The sequence below is a fragment of the Prionailurus bengalensis genome, chromosome B4 (assembly GCF_016509475.1).
Source record: "Prionailurus bengalensis isolate Pbe53 chromosome B4, Fcat_Pben_1.1_paternal_pri, whole genome shotgun sequence".
In the NCBI taxonomy this organism is placed as follows: Eukaryota; Metazoa; Chordata; class Mammalia; order Carnivora; family Felidae; genus Prionailurus; species Prionailurus bengalensis.
The window spans coordinates 36,475,686-36,491,459 of record NC_057358.1 but is presented as its reverse complement, the minus strand read 5'-3'; the positions used below and the strand labels follow the sequence as shown (position 1 = coordinate 36,491,459).

At 36.1% G+C, this 15,774-nt stretch overlaps 1 protein-coding gene and 1 long non-coding RNA gene across 15 annotated transcripts in view; both read left to right on the top strand.

Moving 5' to 3' along the window:
* Window positions 1-15,774, top strand: part of ERC1 (ELKS/RAB6-interacting/CAST family member 1) — a 518,359-nt gene that overhangs the window by 301,705 nt on the left and 200,880 nt on the right. The window lies entirely within an intron of this gene.
* On the top strand, window positions 884-10,970 carry LOC122474046. Its single transcript, XR_006294775.1, has 2 exons — window positions 884-1,634; window positions 1,886-10,970. It is a non-coding gene; the product is annotated as an uncharacterized LOC122474046 (long non-coding RNA).

Genomic DNA, 15,774 nt, shown 5'->3' with positions numbered 1-15,774 from the left:
ATACCCCATCAACACTGGTATAATTTTCCACTCAGAATGAAGTTATTTCTTCTCAGTGTGTTTCTGACCAATGCATTTTCTGGTTAGAGATACTGTTGCTTTTTAGAGCTAGGTGGTTGGTTACTAACTATTAGAGATAGCAAGCACTTTTGGTCTTGAAATTGAACTTGAGTTTCATAGGTGGTAATGTACACATCTAGAATGGATTTACCAAAATATATCTCCCTCTTTAGGGCTCTGGCGCCATGTTTGGTGTTAGCTTTCAAGCTCAAAGTACCCACAAATATAGCAGTCCTTTGGTATTCCTTTGTCTTTGGGTACGCCTACCTCATACAACTTTCCTTTTCTTTTGTTATTTCTTTGGGTTTTGTTCTTTTGGTTTTTGGTTTTTTCGGTTGCCTTTTGTTTTTTGGGTTTTTGGATTCCTTCGTTTTTTGTTTTGCTCTCATTTCTTTTTCTTTGTATATGCATTTTCTTAGCTTATTTATAAAACATTTGAAATCCTTAGGATTATCAAATTGCCTTTATCTAATGGTTAAATTTGGAATTGGGCATTAAAATCATAAAAAGAGCAAGACAGTGCAAATAAGAGGATTCTCTTATAAAAGTGTGATTGATTCAGATATGCTCTATGGATATTATTTTTTAAAAATAATCAAGATCTGTATTCACTGTTCTTTTTTTCTTTTGTCAAAAGGCTGATGTTAGAAATATTCATTTCCCTGCTCCCATAACATGAAATATAATAAAGTTCCATGTTACTCTTTTCATTTTCTTTTTTTCATCTTAGGGAGTGACCAGTATAATGCATATTACTGAGTTGAATATGAACTAGATAAAAGTACTATCATGACCTTTCTAATATCCAGGTGCTTTTAAAAATGTTTATTTATTTTTGAGAGAGAGCAAGTAGGGGAGGGGCACAGAGAAGGGGACAGAGGATCTGAATCGGGCTCTGCCTTGCTAATAATAGCAAGCCCAGTGTGGGGCTCAAACTCATGAACCGCAAGATCATGACCTGAGCCAAAGTCGGGTGCTCAACTGACTGAGCCACCCAGGTGCTCCTAATATCCCGGCTTCTACTTGAAACATTTATTTATAAGCAATTCCTATTTTTATTTTATTTATTCCTACTTTTATATCTAATTATGTTGTACTTACAGGTTTGTCTTTAAAAACCTTTAGAAGGTCCATATTCCAATCAAACCTGTAATTTTGTCTCTAGATAAATTTCTGGCTTTATTTCCCTTTATACTTTTTATCTTCCTTCTCCAGAAACATCTAATTATTCAAATTTACCTTATATTCTCCTTCCCTAATTACTTTTGCTAAAACCATTTTTCAGTCTTAAATGCTTTCTTCATAATTCTGCCTTTTATGGTTCTACTTTTTTCTCATGGCTTACACCAGATCACATTGGCTATAGAGAAACCTGCATAATCTTGTTTGTCAGCCCTAGTTCCCCTAAACTTCAGTCTCTGTTTTGTTTCTTTAGTGCATTTTACAATATTTATGCCTTGTTTCTAGTCTTAATACATTTCTGAAATTATGCTAAATATGGTGGATAAAGTACTCATTGAGATATGTGTTTGTGTGTTCCTAACTTTACAGAGCTTATAGACTTAAACACAGAGGTTTTTTTTTTTGTTGTTGTTTTTTTTAATTTTTTTTTAATGTTTATTTATTTTTGAGACAGAGAGAGACAGAGCATGAACGGGGGAGGGTCAGAGAGAGAGGGAGACACGGAATCTGAAACAGGCTCCAGGTTCTGAGCTGTCAGCACAGAGCCCGACGTGGGGCTCGAACTCACGGACCGCGAGATCGTGACCTGAGCTGAAGTCGGCCGCTTAACGGACTGAGCCACCCAGGCGCCCCGAACACAGAGTTTTTTATAGAATGAGGCATAAGGTTCTGTGGGTGAATATAAAAATAAATGGCCAGTATGAGTGGGGTGCATCCTTTGATAAGACGTTCTGGAGGAGATCATATATTTTAAAAGAATTGGTTTTATATGTGTGAAAGTTTTGTTTCTATGTGTAAGTCTTTAATATATCTGAATTGTTTGGTGTGAGGAAAATGTTTTTAGTTTTTCCCCTTTGGAAAGTCGGTTCTGCTGCCATCCATATAACATAGCTTGAGTCTGTTTCTGGACTCTGTACAATTTTCCATTCACCTATTTGTTATTGCTATGCTAGTTCATTATGATTTTATTTACCGTTTTACTTTTAAGTTCTGGTAGTGGCAGAACCAATCTCTATTCAGTGTTCTGTGTCTGAATTGTCTGGAACCCTTACTCTTTTCATATTAATGCTATTTTTTTTTTTCAGTTAAATGCTCTGATTTTTATTGCTGGTGTGCAAAAGGGTTATTTTTTTTTAAAGCAGATGTTGCTATTGTATACCCTATTACCCCTTTATTAGTTTTATTAGTTAGAGTAGCACAAGCTGTTGTAAAAAACTCACCCCAAACTTTCTGTGACTTAACACAATAAAAGTTTATTTCTCACTTACCTAACAGTTCAGTGCTATTATTTCTGATTAGTGGGTACTTTCAAAGTCTATACTGTATTTATGTCCTGTTTTCATTCATATACTTTTTGACTCCCCCCCCCCACCATGTTCGATGTCACTAGAAGTTTGACTCCTTTATATTTCTTATTAAGGAGCTAGATTTGGATGTTGTTCAATATCTATTTGATTTTACTCCACTAGATTCTCTTCTATTATGAATTTCTTCTATTTTTCTTACATTTACAATGTTTGGTTTTTTCAAGTTACTCTTTTCTTCTTTTTTAAAACGTTTTTTTCTTTTTCTTTCTTTCTTCCTTTTTTTTTTTTTTTTTGAGAGAGAGAGCACGCACATGAGCAGGGGAGAGGGGCAGAGGGAGAGAAAGAGGGAATCTTAGCAGGTTCCACATTCAGAGTGGATCCTGATACAGGGCTCAATCCCATGACCCTGGGATTATAACCTGAGCCCAAATCAAGAGTCGAATGCTCAACCAACTGAGCCACCCAGGCGTCCCACAAGTTACTTGAGTTGAATATTTTTAGTTATTATTGAATGCTATAAATTTTTTTCTAAGACTCCCATTAGCTATATCCATATTTTGATATACAAAAATTTCTCATTTTGTATTATAATAGTCTTTTGGTTTCCTGAGCTTTTCTCCTTAATCCATGTGTTATAGAGGGTAGGGTAGTTTCATTTCATGAAATTAGGGAAAGTACTTAGTGTTGATTTCACAATATTATTGCATTGTAGTGAGAAAGCATAATCTATAAAAGGTAAGCAAAGGAGACATAAATATAGCTACAGTAGAAATGTTTAAAATTATCCACCAAATGGGTATACTGGCCTCAGATTGTATGTTGATTGTATCCTCAGGCTGTTATCAAGATGATGCCAACCATTTTCAGGTGTTCCTTAGATATAAGAACCACTTTTTCAGAAGTCTTCTCCCGCCTCCTCCATACAGGCTTCCCTTCGACATTCATTTGGCCAGCCTGAATCATATGCCAAGTGATTGGGAAAGGAAAATAGGATTACCATTTTTACCTTGTTTTAATTAGAATCTACCTCTGAGGTCGAGATGGGGTCTTTATCTTTGATCCACACTGTGGAAGAAGTGAATACATTAAAAATGTTGGAAGGAAGAAGCTAAGAGGTAGGAGTAGTATGGATGTTGGTTAGACATCCCAGACATCCCAATATAGTCTTCTACAATTGCCTTCTACTTGCCTCATTTCAGTATGCCTTGAGCATCAGCAAATTGATTGGAAGGGATAAAGAGGATGATACATGGCATTCTGTTAGGAGAGCTTCTGTTATTTCTTTTTTTTTTTTAATTTTTTTTTAACGTTTATTTATTTTTGAGACAGAGACAGAGCATGAATGGGGGAGGGACAGAAAGAGAGGGAGACACAGAATCGGAGGCAGGCTCCAGGCTCTGAGCCATCAGCCCAGAGCTGGACGCGGGGCTCAAACTCAGGGACCGCGAGATCGTGACCTGAGCTGAAGTCGGACGCTTAACCGACTTGAGCCACCCAGGCACCTCCTGTTATTTCTTTTTAAATGCCCTTTAACACAGCTCAGTTATTTCCAATTTTTACAATGTGAATTCTACAGTTTGTTGTAACTTTTAAGTTTTTCTCATGAGAATTTTTCTTATATAGGTTTGTAATTTTTGATAATGAACTCATCTTCTGTGGGACTACTTTTCTTAGAAGTCTTATTTCTTTAGATCAGCTTTGACTTTGTGCAGGGACCAAATACATTCACTGTTTCTGGATCAATTTTTATATGAATTGCTGTGCTTGGAATTCTGTGTTGCGTGAACCTAATGATTTTTCACGGATGACTGTTTTCCCACTCATAACTGTAGACTCTTTGCTGCTCCATTGGCCTGGTAGGCAGAGTTTTTCTGGTCCCCATTTTACAGATGGAACAAACCTTTGTGACTTTCTTTAGCTTTATACATATAGATCATTTCCATCTCTTCCTGAGCCTGAATCCTGGAATCTCTTCCCTAGTCCTTAGCTATTAAGGCCTCTAACCTGTTTTGGTTTTTTTTTTGTTTGTTTGTTTGTTTGTTTGTTTGTTTTTTTACCCCTCATGAGCCATTTCACTTAAACTCCATCAGTGCTTTGGCTTTGAGTTTGGTCTTCATTATTGGCATTTCTGGTTTAGCTCGTGCTTGATACCTAATTATTTTCTGTTTTATGAGTGATTTCATGAATTTGGAGCACGAGGGGAGGGCCTTTTTATGTTGGCTTAGTTCATAATGTTAATCAGAATTATAAGTTCCATTTAAACTAAATTTATTTTCAATATGGTAGTTTTTTTTCTCCTTCTCTCTTAATTTTTGCTGGCCTTTATTTTTGTATACATACTTTTCCTTCCTGAAGTCTTTGAAATCCATAACAAGAGTTTTGATTGCTAATTTTTAGACATATTATATGTTTCAAAAATTTTGTTTTTTCTTAAGGGATGGAGTAGATTACAACTCTCTCGAACCAAAATTTTATGTGGAAAGGTAGCAAGAGGCAATGATGAAAGATGTGCTTGCCCCTCTTGATCTGTATTTCTGAAATGTTATTTTGTTCTCTTTAAGTTTTTATAAGGTAGAGATTTACTTCTGCTTAAAAACTTTCATCTTTACCCAAACTTTGTGCGTCTTATGGAATAGTTTATTTTTCCAATATACTTTAGAGGAAAAAAAAAAACCTTTCTGTTCCCAGCCTGCTCATGATATCCAACTCCTGTTGCTTTGGCTCAGAGTTCCATTCTACCTCATGATAAACACCTTCGTATCTCATTATATCTTAAATTCTGTAAGCTCTAGGAGCCGACTTACAGAGGAAACTTACTGTACTATCTAAATGAGCCATGACAAGCCTGGGAGTGGAATTCACTGCTGGGAAGTAGACCAGGTGGTATTAAAGGGGTTTGTTCCATGTGGTAATTGCTCAACCCATTAATACTGAAGTAGAAACTGGAGGAGTGAACCTTTTTGGCTACTAATTTCCTGAAGAGATATGACAGTCACACTGTGCTTGTGTATTTCTATCTTTCCATGTAAAAAATGTGCTTAAGGACTTTTCTTGTTATTTCTAGGTCTGATTTTTTTGTTTTACTTTTATTTTGTTGGCAGGCTTACTGTAATTAAAACCCTCAGTATTAAAATTCTAAGACACCAGGAGGTGGGTTAAATTGTTACACTATTAAATAGACTCTACAGCTCTTCTCGCTAGGAGTGAAGTAATATTGTTCAAAGATGTCAGTAATTTCCAGATGTGCAAGAGAGACTAATCAGAGTGTTTCTTTACCAAAACAAACACACATATTCTAGTTGGGTCTGTGCTAATTAAGAGTATTTTCCTCTCATTTTATTGTTACTCCATTGGTTAGAAAGTATCCAAATAATTGCACTACATACACACACACACACACACACACACACACACACACACACTCACTCACTCTTTTATGCATTTATCATATGTAAACAATAGAAATATTTTGACATGGTTGTGTTAGGGGAGGTTTCATATAGGGATAGTGTGGGTAAATACCCTCTTCTTCCCAGTCACCATCCTGGAAAGTACTGATGGACTCCAGAGCAAGAAAAGCCCTAGAGACCATTTATAACCCATCTCTTTTATCACTAAGTTGAGAGCTATTTTAGCAAATGGCAATTGTTGTCACTTTCTTTGGATAAAAAATAAATTAATTCTGTTTTTGTGCAGGTAATCGGGTCACTTAATTTTGAGCCAATAAATACAGAAGGAATAGGTAAATTTAGTAAGTGTTTCATAAAATAAGTTCCTTATTATTTGATTCTCAGTTGAGGTATTTTCTTCCTTTTTTTCAACCCCCCAAATCTCTCCATTCCTCCATCCCCCTCTTTGTGGTTTTGAACATAGTGCTTTTAGTGAGTCCATAGGCCCAGGAATTGTGTTTATCATGTTTTAGTACTTGGGATTGAGTAGAATTTACACACTGAGTTTCGAATAAAGTGACTTCCCTTTGAAGTTAACTCTGGGTGTCACCAGCAGTTGAAGGAGTTTCTTCTCATCCTACCACTTTTTAGCTTTAGTGGTTACCTGTTGCATCTTTCTAATAATTACATCTTTGTTTTCAGTTTTAAATCATAAGATAGTTCCAGAGCTGTGTTTGGTCTTTATTTTAAACTAACACCAGAGTATCCCTATAGTCACCAGTCACCGTTTAGGTAAGTTGATGATTCCTTTATTCCACCCAAGATTTTTATTTAAAATCGAGCAGTTAGTAATTTACTTGCTTTTTAGGTCAGAGGAATCCTGTCATCTGTGTTATTCCTTTTTCATCTCAGCTTCTTAAAGAAGTGCTATAAATAGAGGCTTTCAACTTAGAAAGCACTGTGTATTTCATTGACTAGAACTGAACTGTAGGCTAATAAAAAGTACCAAATGAAAATATTATGGTATCTTATTGCATTCTATTGTAGATGTAATGTAGTGTGAACAGTAGTAGCTTTGATTCATTGTAAATCCCATCTGAATACTGACAACATGGTTAAAAATATCAGGAGATAAATCCCAAAGGTCACATTTGTGGGAAGGCTCATTGTGCATATGCAAGACCTTATTTCATTATTTAAAAAATAGCGGTATAGCTCATAAGGTAGGGCAATGTTCTAGCCTCTGACAGGGATAGAGGGAACATGGGAGGTGAGTGGCTGCTGAATTATGATAGTTTTGCAGTTGAGATTCTTTTTCTGTTTTAGCTCTGTTTCTAAGCTTTTTTCCATGAATGGTAGTGATCACTTCATAGGCAGTTTCCCCTTGGATCACAGTTTTGCAGCAGATTAGAAGCTGATAAAGACCTGAGATTTAAAATGAGCTCACTTTCAATTATATTAAAATGAGGAATTTTTAATGAAAAACAAAGACCATTTATGTTGTTCCACATGCACAAAATTGAGTACTTGATATTTCTTCAAACTTACATGCTAGACATGATCTTATAACATCCTTAAAGGAAGTCCATTTACTTATAGTAGGGCAGAGGTTCCCAAACTCTCTTGGTTTCAGTATAATCAGTAAATTTTTCATGACTTCTTGGCCAAAATAAATACCCAACAGTTCCTAATAGTGATTAAGTTCACACAATTTAAATATTTGTATTCTAATTACTTAACTTATTGATTACTTAAAAAATAATAGAGATACTTTGAATGAAAAAATAACATTTTAATTTCATTCTTAAATCACCACTTTAACTTACTAATGGGGTGTGTGCTTGTTGGGTGCTGCAGTTTTTCACATCTTAGTTGCTTTTAATCACAATAACCATCAAAAACTCAGTTTCACAAAGATAGATTGTCATGAGAAGGTATATCATCATCTAGTGTTGAAACTATAAACTACGTTGAGCTAGTAATTTTCACATTGTCTGACAGATGTCACTATGTTTCCCCCAGAAATTTAAAATATTTTGCAGTGCACCTGTGAGTTCACCTGGTGCTTTGGGAACTGTGGTAGTATCATAAAGAGTAAGATTAGCTAATAATAAGTATTGATGGCATCTTATTAGTTCAAGAGTAACTATGCCCTGCCAAACTGTAGGGGAAGTGAGTAAATTGTATACTTGCAATTAACAGACTCTTCATCTACCTATGGGGAGACAGCATGACATATTAATTAAGAACAATGGCTTTCAAATTCCTTTGACTTTGACCCCAGTACAAAAACATTTTACATCTCCCTGTCCCGTTCTGTCTTCTTTCTTGCTCCTCCCCTCTTTTCACGTCTCTCTCTTTCTCTCTCTCTCTCTCTCTCTCTCTCTCTCTCTCACACACACACACACACACACACACACACACACACACACACTTAACTGAAACATGCGTTTAACAAAACAGTGCATTTACTAAGACTCTGGGACCTGGTTTGGTTTTAAAATAGCCTTCACCGTTTCCTATCTGTGCCATGAGCAAGATATTTAACCTCTCAATTACTCAGTTTCCTCATTTATAAAATGGGAATTAATAATCTACAGTGTTGAGGGGATTAAATAAATGTATGTGAAACACTTCAAACAGACTTTGGCTATTAATTACTGATGTATTTATTACTAAAATATTAATTGAATAATCTCAATGAATAATCCCCAAATAGCCTAATGAGGTTAGTACATTACGGAATTAGAAGAAAACCATTAGTAGCTTCAACCTCTAAAAATGGTACTATATATAGTTAAAAGACCAAGTTTTTTTCTGGGTTTTACTCCTAGGCAGATAAATTTTGTAGCACTTACCAAAGATATTTTGCATTTACCTTTCTGAGTTTGGATCTAGTTGAGAGTTAGAGAACTCATAAAAGGGAGATGAAAATAATGTTTATACTGATAAAGCTGATCAGAATACATGACTTTATATTTGCAGCCAGGGGGCCTTTCTAATATTTTACTCCAGAATTAGATCTACCCATTAGCACAGCTGAATAACTACATTTTACTATATGGCAGAGAGCAGAACAGGATGACTTTCTACATAGACAAATCAGAGGAAAGGAGGGCACAGGGGGCTGAAACAACCATGGCCATCCCTCTTCCCCCTGTTTCTTTGTTTCTTTGTGGTTTTTTTTTCCTGTCTTTTAATAAATGTCTGGAATAGTACCTATGTCTCAGGAACCATACTGGACGTTAATAATATAATTTTGAACAAGATGTGTTCAGTCCCTGTCTCTAAAACCCTAGTGAGGAGAGTACACATTACACAAATAATTTAATTACGATTGTGATGTCTAACTAACAAAAAGTGTAGTATTAAATGAAAATTATAACAGAGTCTGAACTAATCTGCAGTGATCTTCCTTGTGAAGTGGCATTTAAAACCTAAGGAATGAGACTGATGTCAGCAAAATGATGGCATAGGAATTTCTAGCACTCTTACCCCTGCCAGAAATATCAATTTGAATAACAGTCTCTGTGCAAAAATACCTTCACAGGAACCAAGGATTCATGTGAGGCATTATAGCATCTGCATAAAACACAGAAATAAGAAAAGACACACTGAGGAGGGTAGAAAAGATAGATTCACACTACTCCCATCACTCCTCCTCCAAGCACAGGCAGTATGGTACTTGCATGAAAGCAGACAAACAAAACAGTGGAACAGAATTGAGAGCCTGGAAATAAACCCCTGCACAGTACAGTCAACTAATATTTGACAAGGGTGCCAGGAATACTCAATGGGGAAACATTAGTCTCTTCAGTGAATGTGGTTGGGAAAACTGGATATACTCATGCAAAAGAATGAAATTGGACATCTGTACCACACACAATTAATTTGGTATGAGTTAAAGACTTAAATGTAAGACCATAAAGTGTAAAACTACTAGCAGAAATAGGTAAGGGGAGCGTGAAATCCTGATCATTGGTCTTGGCAATGATTTTTTTTATGTGATGGCAAAAGCTAAAGCAACAAAAGCAAAAATAAATAATTAGGACTATATCAACCTAAAAAGCTTCTTTATGGCCAAAGAAACAATCAACAAAGTGAAAAGGCAACCTTTGAAATGGGAGAAAATACTGCAAACCATCTATCCGATAAGGGCCTACATACATAAGGAATTCATATAATGCAACAGCAAACAAAACAATCCCCCAAAAACAAAGCATCTGAGTTTTTAAATGGCAAAGGAATTGAAATAAACATTTCCAAAGAAGACAAAAATGGCCAATGGGTACATGAAAAGATGTGCAGTATCACTAATCATCAGGTAAATGCAAATCAAAGACACAATGAGATATCACCTCATACTTGATAAAATGGCTGTTAATGAAAAGACAAAAGATGACATACAAGTGTTGGCAAGTCTATGGAGAAAAGGGAACCCTTTTGTACTATAGATAGAAATGTAAATTGGTACAGCCACTATAGAAAGCAATATGGAGATTCCCAAAAATATTAAAAATAGAACTGCCATATTATTCATCAATCCTACTTCTTTGTGTTATCTGAAGGAAATGACACTATTTCAAAGAGCTATCCATATCCTCATGTTCATTGCAGTGTTATTTACAATAGCCAAGACATGGAAAACAATATGTCCATCAATGGACTAGGTATAGAACATATGGTATAGGTATATACAGTGGAATATTACTCAGCCATAAAAAAGGAAATTCTCTCTTTTACGATCCTATGGGTGGACCTTGAGGACATTATGCTAAGTGAAATAAGTCAGACAGAGAAAGACAAACACAGTATGTTCTCACTTTTTTATGAAGTCTTAAGAAAACTGAATTCATAGAAATGAGTTAGAATGGTATTTGTGTGTGGTAATCATTTTGCAGTATGCACATGTGTCAGATCATCATGTAGTACACCTTAAACTTATATGTTATATACCGATATTTCAGTAAGCTGAAGAAAGTAAACTTTTTTAAAGTAAATTTTTAAAGATTCAGATAAAAAAAAAAAAACCTGAGGAATGAGTAGGAGTGCCATATTACTAGGGGGCCAGTAAAGGATTAGAAGAGGAGAAGAATATTCCAAGCAAAGGAATCAACATGAACAGTGGTCCAGTGGTGGCAACAAGCTTAGTTTATTTGAGGTTCTGAAAGAAAGCTAGTGTGGGAAGTGTAGACAATGGGTTTGAAAATATCCAAGATATGTGAAGATGGCAGGACTTACATCATGTGGGATCTTTTAGCCTGGGTCAAGGATTTTACACATAAATCTTGAGAGAATTGGCTTAGTTTTAGTTTCCTGCTCCATCTTTAATGTTGAATTTTACAAGTTTGATGTAACATGTGTTCACTTACATGGATGCACTATTTCTGAATAATTTCTCACTTCCTTTCCCATTTTCCCTTTGAAACTTTGTTCTTTAAGAAACACAGTGAAAAGCCTCTGGTTTTATTTGGAATTAAATTAGTCTTTAAAGTTATTGGTTTCAACTGCTAGGAATTTACCCAAGGGATACAGGAGTGCTGATGCAAAGGGGCACTTGCACCCCAATGCTTATAGCAGCACTTTCAACAATAGCCAAATTATGGAAAGAGCCTAATTGTCCATCAACTGACAAATGGATAAAGAAGATGTGGTTTATATATACAATGGAATACTACTTGGCAATGAGAAAGAATGAAATCTGGCCATTTGTAGCAACATGGATGGAACTGGAGAGTGTTATGCTAAGTGAAATAAGTCAGGCAGAGAAAGACAGATACCATATGTTTTCACTCATATGTGGATCCTGAGAAACTCAACAGAAGACTAGGGGGGAGGGGAAAGGAGAAAAAAAAAGTTACAGAGAGGGAAGGAGGCAAACCATAAGAGACTCTTAAATACTGAGGACAAACTGAGGGTTGATGGGGGTGGGGGGAGGGGGAAAGGGGGGTGATGGGCATTGAGGTGGACACCTGTTGGGATGAGCACTGGATGTTGTATGGAAACCAATTTGACAATAAATTTCATATAAAAAATAAATAAAGTTATTTCTTTCAGCTACATACTGGGTAATAGATTGATTATTGTTATTGTAAGTGTAATGTGGCAGCAGTTATTGGTTTGCTTATGATATGATCTTATTTTAGACTAGAAATTCTTGGAAATGGTTGGTATCCATGGCAGAAAATTTACAAGCACTATTGTACTTTATTTTATTTATTTTTTTTACTCAAAAAAGAGTGATTGCTTTCTCGGGGCACTTGAGTGGCTCAGTCGGTTGAGCAGCCAACTTCGGCTCAAGTCATGATCTTGCAGTTTGTGGGTTCGAACCCCGTGTCAGGCTCTGTGCTGACAGCTCAGAGCCTGGAGCCTGCTTCCATTCTGTGTCTCCCTCTCTCTCTCTCTCTCTCTGCCCCTCCCCTGCTTGCGCTCTGTTTCCCTCTAAAATAAATAAACATTGGGGCGCCTGGGTGGCTCAGTTGGTTAAGCGGCCGACTTCGGCTCAGGTCATGATCTTGCGGTCCGTGAGTTCGAGCCCCGCGTCGGGCTCTGTGCTGACAGCTCAGAGCCTGGAGCCTGTTCCGGATTCTGTGTCTCCCTCTCTCTGACCCTTCCCCGTTCATGCTCTGTCTCTCTCTGTCTCAAAAATAAATAAATGTTAAAAAAATTTTTTTAAATAAATAAACATTAAAAATTTTTTTTTAAAAAAGAGTGATTGCTTTCATATATAGAGTTATCAGTTATCCTTCTGGCTATTGCACTTGAACTAGCCATGCTATCCTGTTTTCTCTGGAGGTATATAGCCCAAAATAAGTGTTTTCAACAGCTGAATAGAATGGTATTTCATTAGGTGTGAGTAATTTGAAAACTTTCCTGTTGGTTTATATGATTGAATTTGTACTATGGAAGATTAAGCCAAATATTATTTATGCTTCCCAGAATACATAATTGCATTGTTTGAGGACTATATACCCCTTTACTCCCCAAAACATAATTTCGTCTTTTGCATTTCAGTTCAAAGGTTGGATGGCATATTTCCTTCTCTTAGCAGTACATTTTCTCCTGTCTATGGCTACTGTTTGTATTATTTCATCAGTAACAGGAATAAATGGGGCTCTTTATTTGTAATCACGGATATGATTGTATATCCCCATATAGAGTTTTTGTTGTAAATTTAGTACTGCTGAAAGTACTTTTAGTACCTCAATCTTCACCCCTGGTCTTACGACTGAAAGGTGATAGAAAAAAACATTTGCGGGGGAGAATGATATGTTTGCTTGTAACCCACAAACACACTGAGGGTGGTAATGACTTCTCCAATTTATTTGTCTCTCAGAGAAGTAAAGTAGTTGTTCTTTTTAGAAACATTTAATATATTGATTTGGTAGATTCTTTCCTCAGTCCTAAAATAATTACTTCTATTAAATTACATTTATTTTTAGGCTTGAACCATCTACCATATATATGAATTGGTCCATTCTTTCACATGAATTGAATTTGTTTTGAAATATTTTACTTGCAGAGTGTCTTAGGTTTGTGTTTCCTTTGTTTCTGCTGCAGCCACTTATATTTTAGCATTTAGCCTGTTATCCCTGCCTGAATAACTGCAACCCATCTTCCCAACTCTCCTCTCAACTCCAAGCTATCTGACATATAAATGCTGGAATGATTTTTCTCAATAATTACTTTTGACAGTACTTTAATGTAATTTAGCATTGTCTTCTTTTTTAATGAAAATCCAAATAATGCCCTTATTTCGATAAAAGTATAAGAAAATATTAATAGAACAGGGTTTTTTTTTTTCTCCCCTAACACGAACTATGGAGGAAGGCAGTCTCATACAGCTTTTGTGGTTCTATGATATCAAAAGGGTCTGGGCTCATTGTTTGTTTTCCACTGTTCTCTTGTACATGGCTTTTCTCCTTATGCTTGCAAAATGGCTGGGTACTGTGACTTTGCATGCATATTGCAGATGATGAAGAAAGACATACAAGCAGCAAAAGGCATTTGCCAACTGAGTCTAACTTAAAGACCCACCCGCTAGATTTCCTTTTATTTCTTACTGACAAAGGAGCTTAGAAAATCATGTTTTCATTGGGCAAGGACTGTCTGATTCAAAATCTAGATTCCATTAGTAAACAAAGATGATGGAATAGATATTGAACAGGTGACTATAACAGTGTCTACCAAAGTTTCCTGTTCAGAAAAATCACTCCATTTTGCCTGGCATATTAGAGTCTTCAGCTGAGATAGAGTTGGAAGACCAGAGTCAGACATTTAGAGGCAGTAAACCACTCAGCATAAAGAGGGTAATTGCCTCCCATATGTAATTCAAATTTTATTATAAACTAAACAAAATATGTGAAAAAAGGATCAAAAATGTTCTGATGTTTCCCATTACTGTTTTAGTATTTTTTCAAAAATAACAAATGTTATTTTTAAAACATTTTTTTTTCCTTTTTTGTGGTGGTGGCGTTGGGCTGGAGGGTGTTAATGAGCCTACATGCTAAGCTTACTGCCTACCAGTATTTCAGCAGTACTTCCTATATACCTGTTGTATTAGAAAGATGCCAACATTTTAACTTCATGGATATGTTTAATTCACTGTAGAGCCTTGAGGAAGTTATTTAACCTGTCTGAGCCTGCCTTTCTTTTTCCTTTCCTGCCTTGCCTGCCTGCCTTCCTTCCTTCCTTCCAGCTTATTTTGACAGAGAAAGAGGGAACAAGGGTGGGCCACAGAGAGAGGGAGAGAGAGCAAATCCCAAGCAGGCTCCACATTGTCAGTGCAAAGCCTGATGTGGGGCTGGAACTCACGAACTGTGACATCATAACCTGAGCCCAAGTCAAGAGTCAGATGCTTAACCAGCTGAGCTACCCAGGTGCTCCATCCTTTGTTTCTTTATCTATGAAATGAGAGCATTGGTCCTGAGACAAAAGTAGGCAAAAACATAAATAAGTAATGCACAAAAGTGGAAATGCATTTCGCCAATAAAACTATTTTAAAAATATTAAGCCTCTCTTATGACAAAGGAAAATTTAATTTAAAAGATGTCTTTCTCAAACATCTAACAACAGACATAATACCCTGTTACAATTAGATTATACTAGATAGATAGATAGATAGATAGATAGATAGATAGATAGATAGATAAGGTTTTTCCTTTCCTGGTGCTGTTCTACCTGCACAATATTCTATTTATTTACATTCTAGACTAGGTATATTGAGAGACAGAGAAAGATAAGAAACACGTTGTAATGTAGTTTACAGCAAGGAAGGTGAATCATGGCTCCTACTTCTCATCACTTTATAAAATTGATTATTATATTATCTCCAGAAGCACAAATCCACAGTTTAAATGGTAAACCTCTTTTTTATGCTAATAGGCACTTTGAGACCAACTGAGCACTGTTAAATATATAAGAAACCCTTGTAATCAATTTGCCCTTAACCCTTGACATACTTGTTAGATTGAGCCTTTATTTTCACTCTGTTAAAGATACTAACAGAATACCAGAACAGCTATTAGACTACTCTCTAATATACTCTGCATATCTCATTTAATCTTTTGAGTTGTATGGTTGTTATGTTTGTTTGCCTGTATATCAAGAATATAATTAGGGGTGCCTCGGTGGCTCGGTTGAGTGTCCAACTCTTGATTTCAGCTGAGGTCATAAATCCCAGGGTTGTGGGATCAAGCCCCATGTCCAGTTCTGTACTGAGTGTGGAGCCTGCTTAAGATTCTCTTTCCCTCTGCTCTTCTCCCTGGCTTGCACTCTCTCTCTAGAATAAAAAAGTAATAATAAATTTAAAAAAATATATTGTTAATTACAGTATC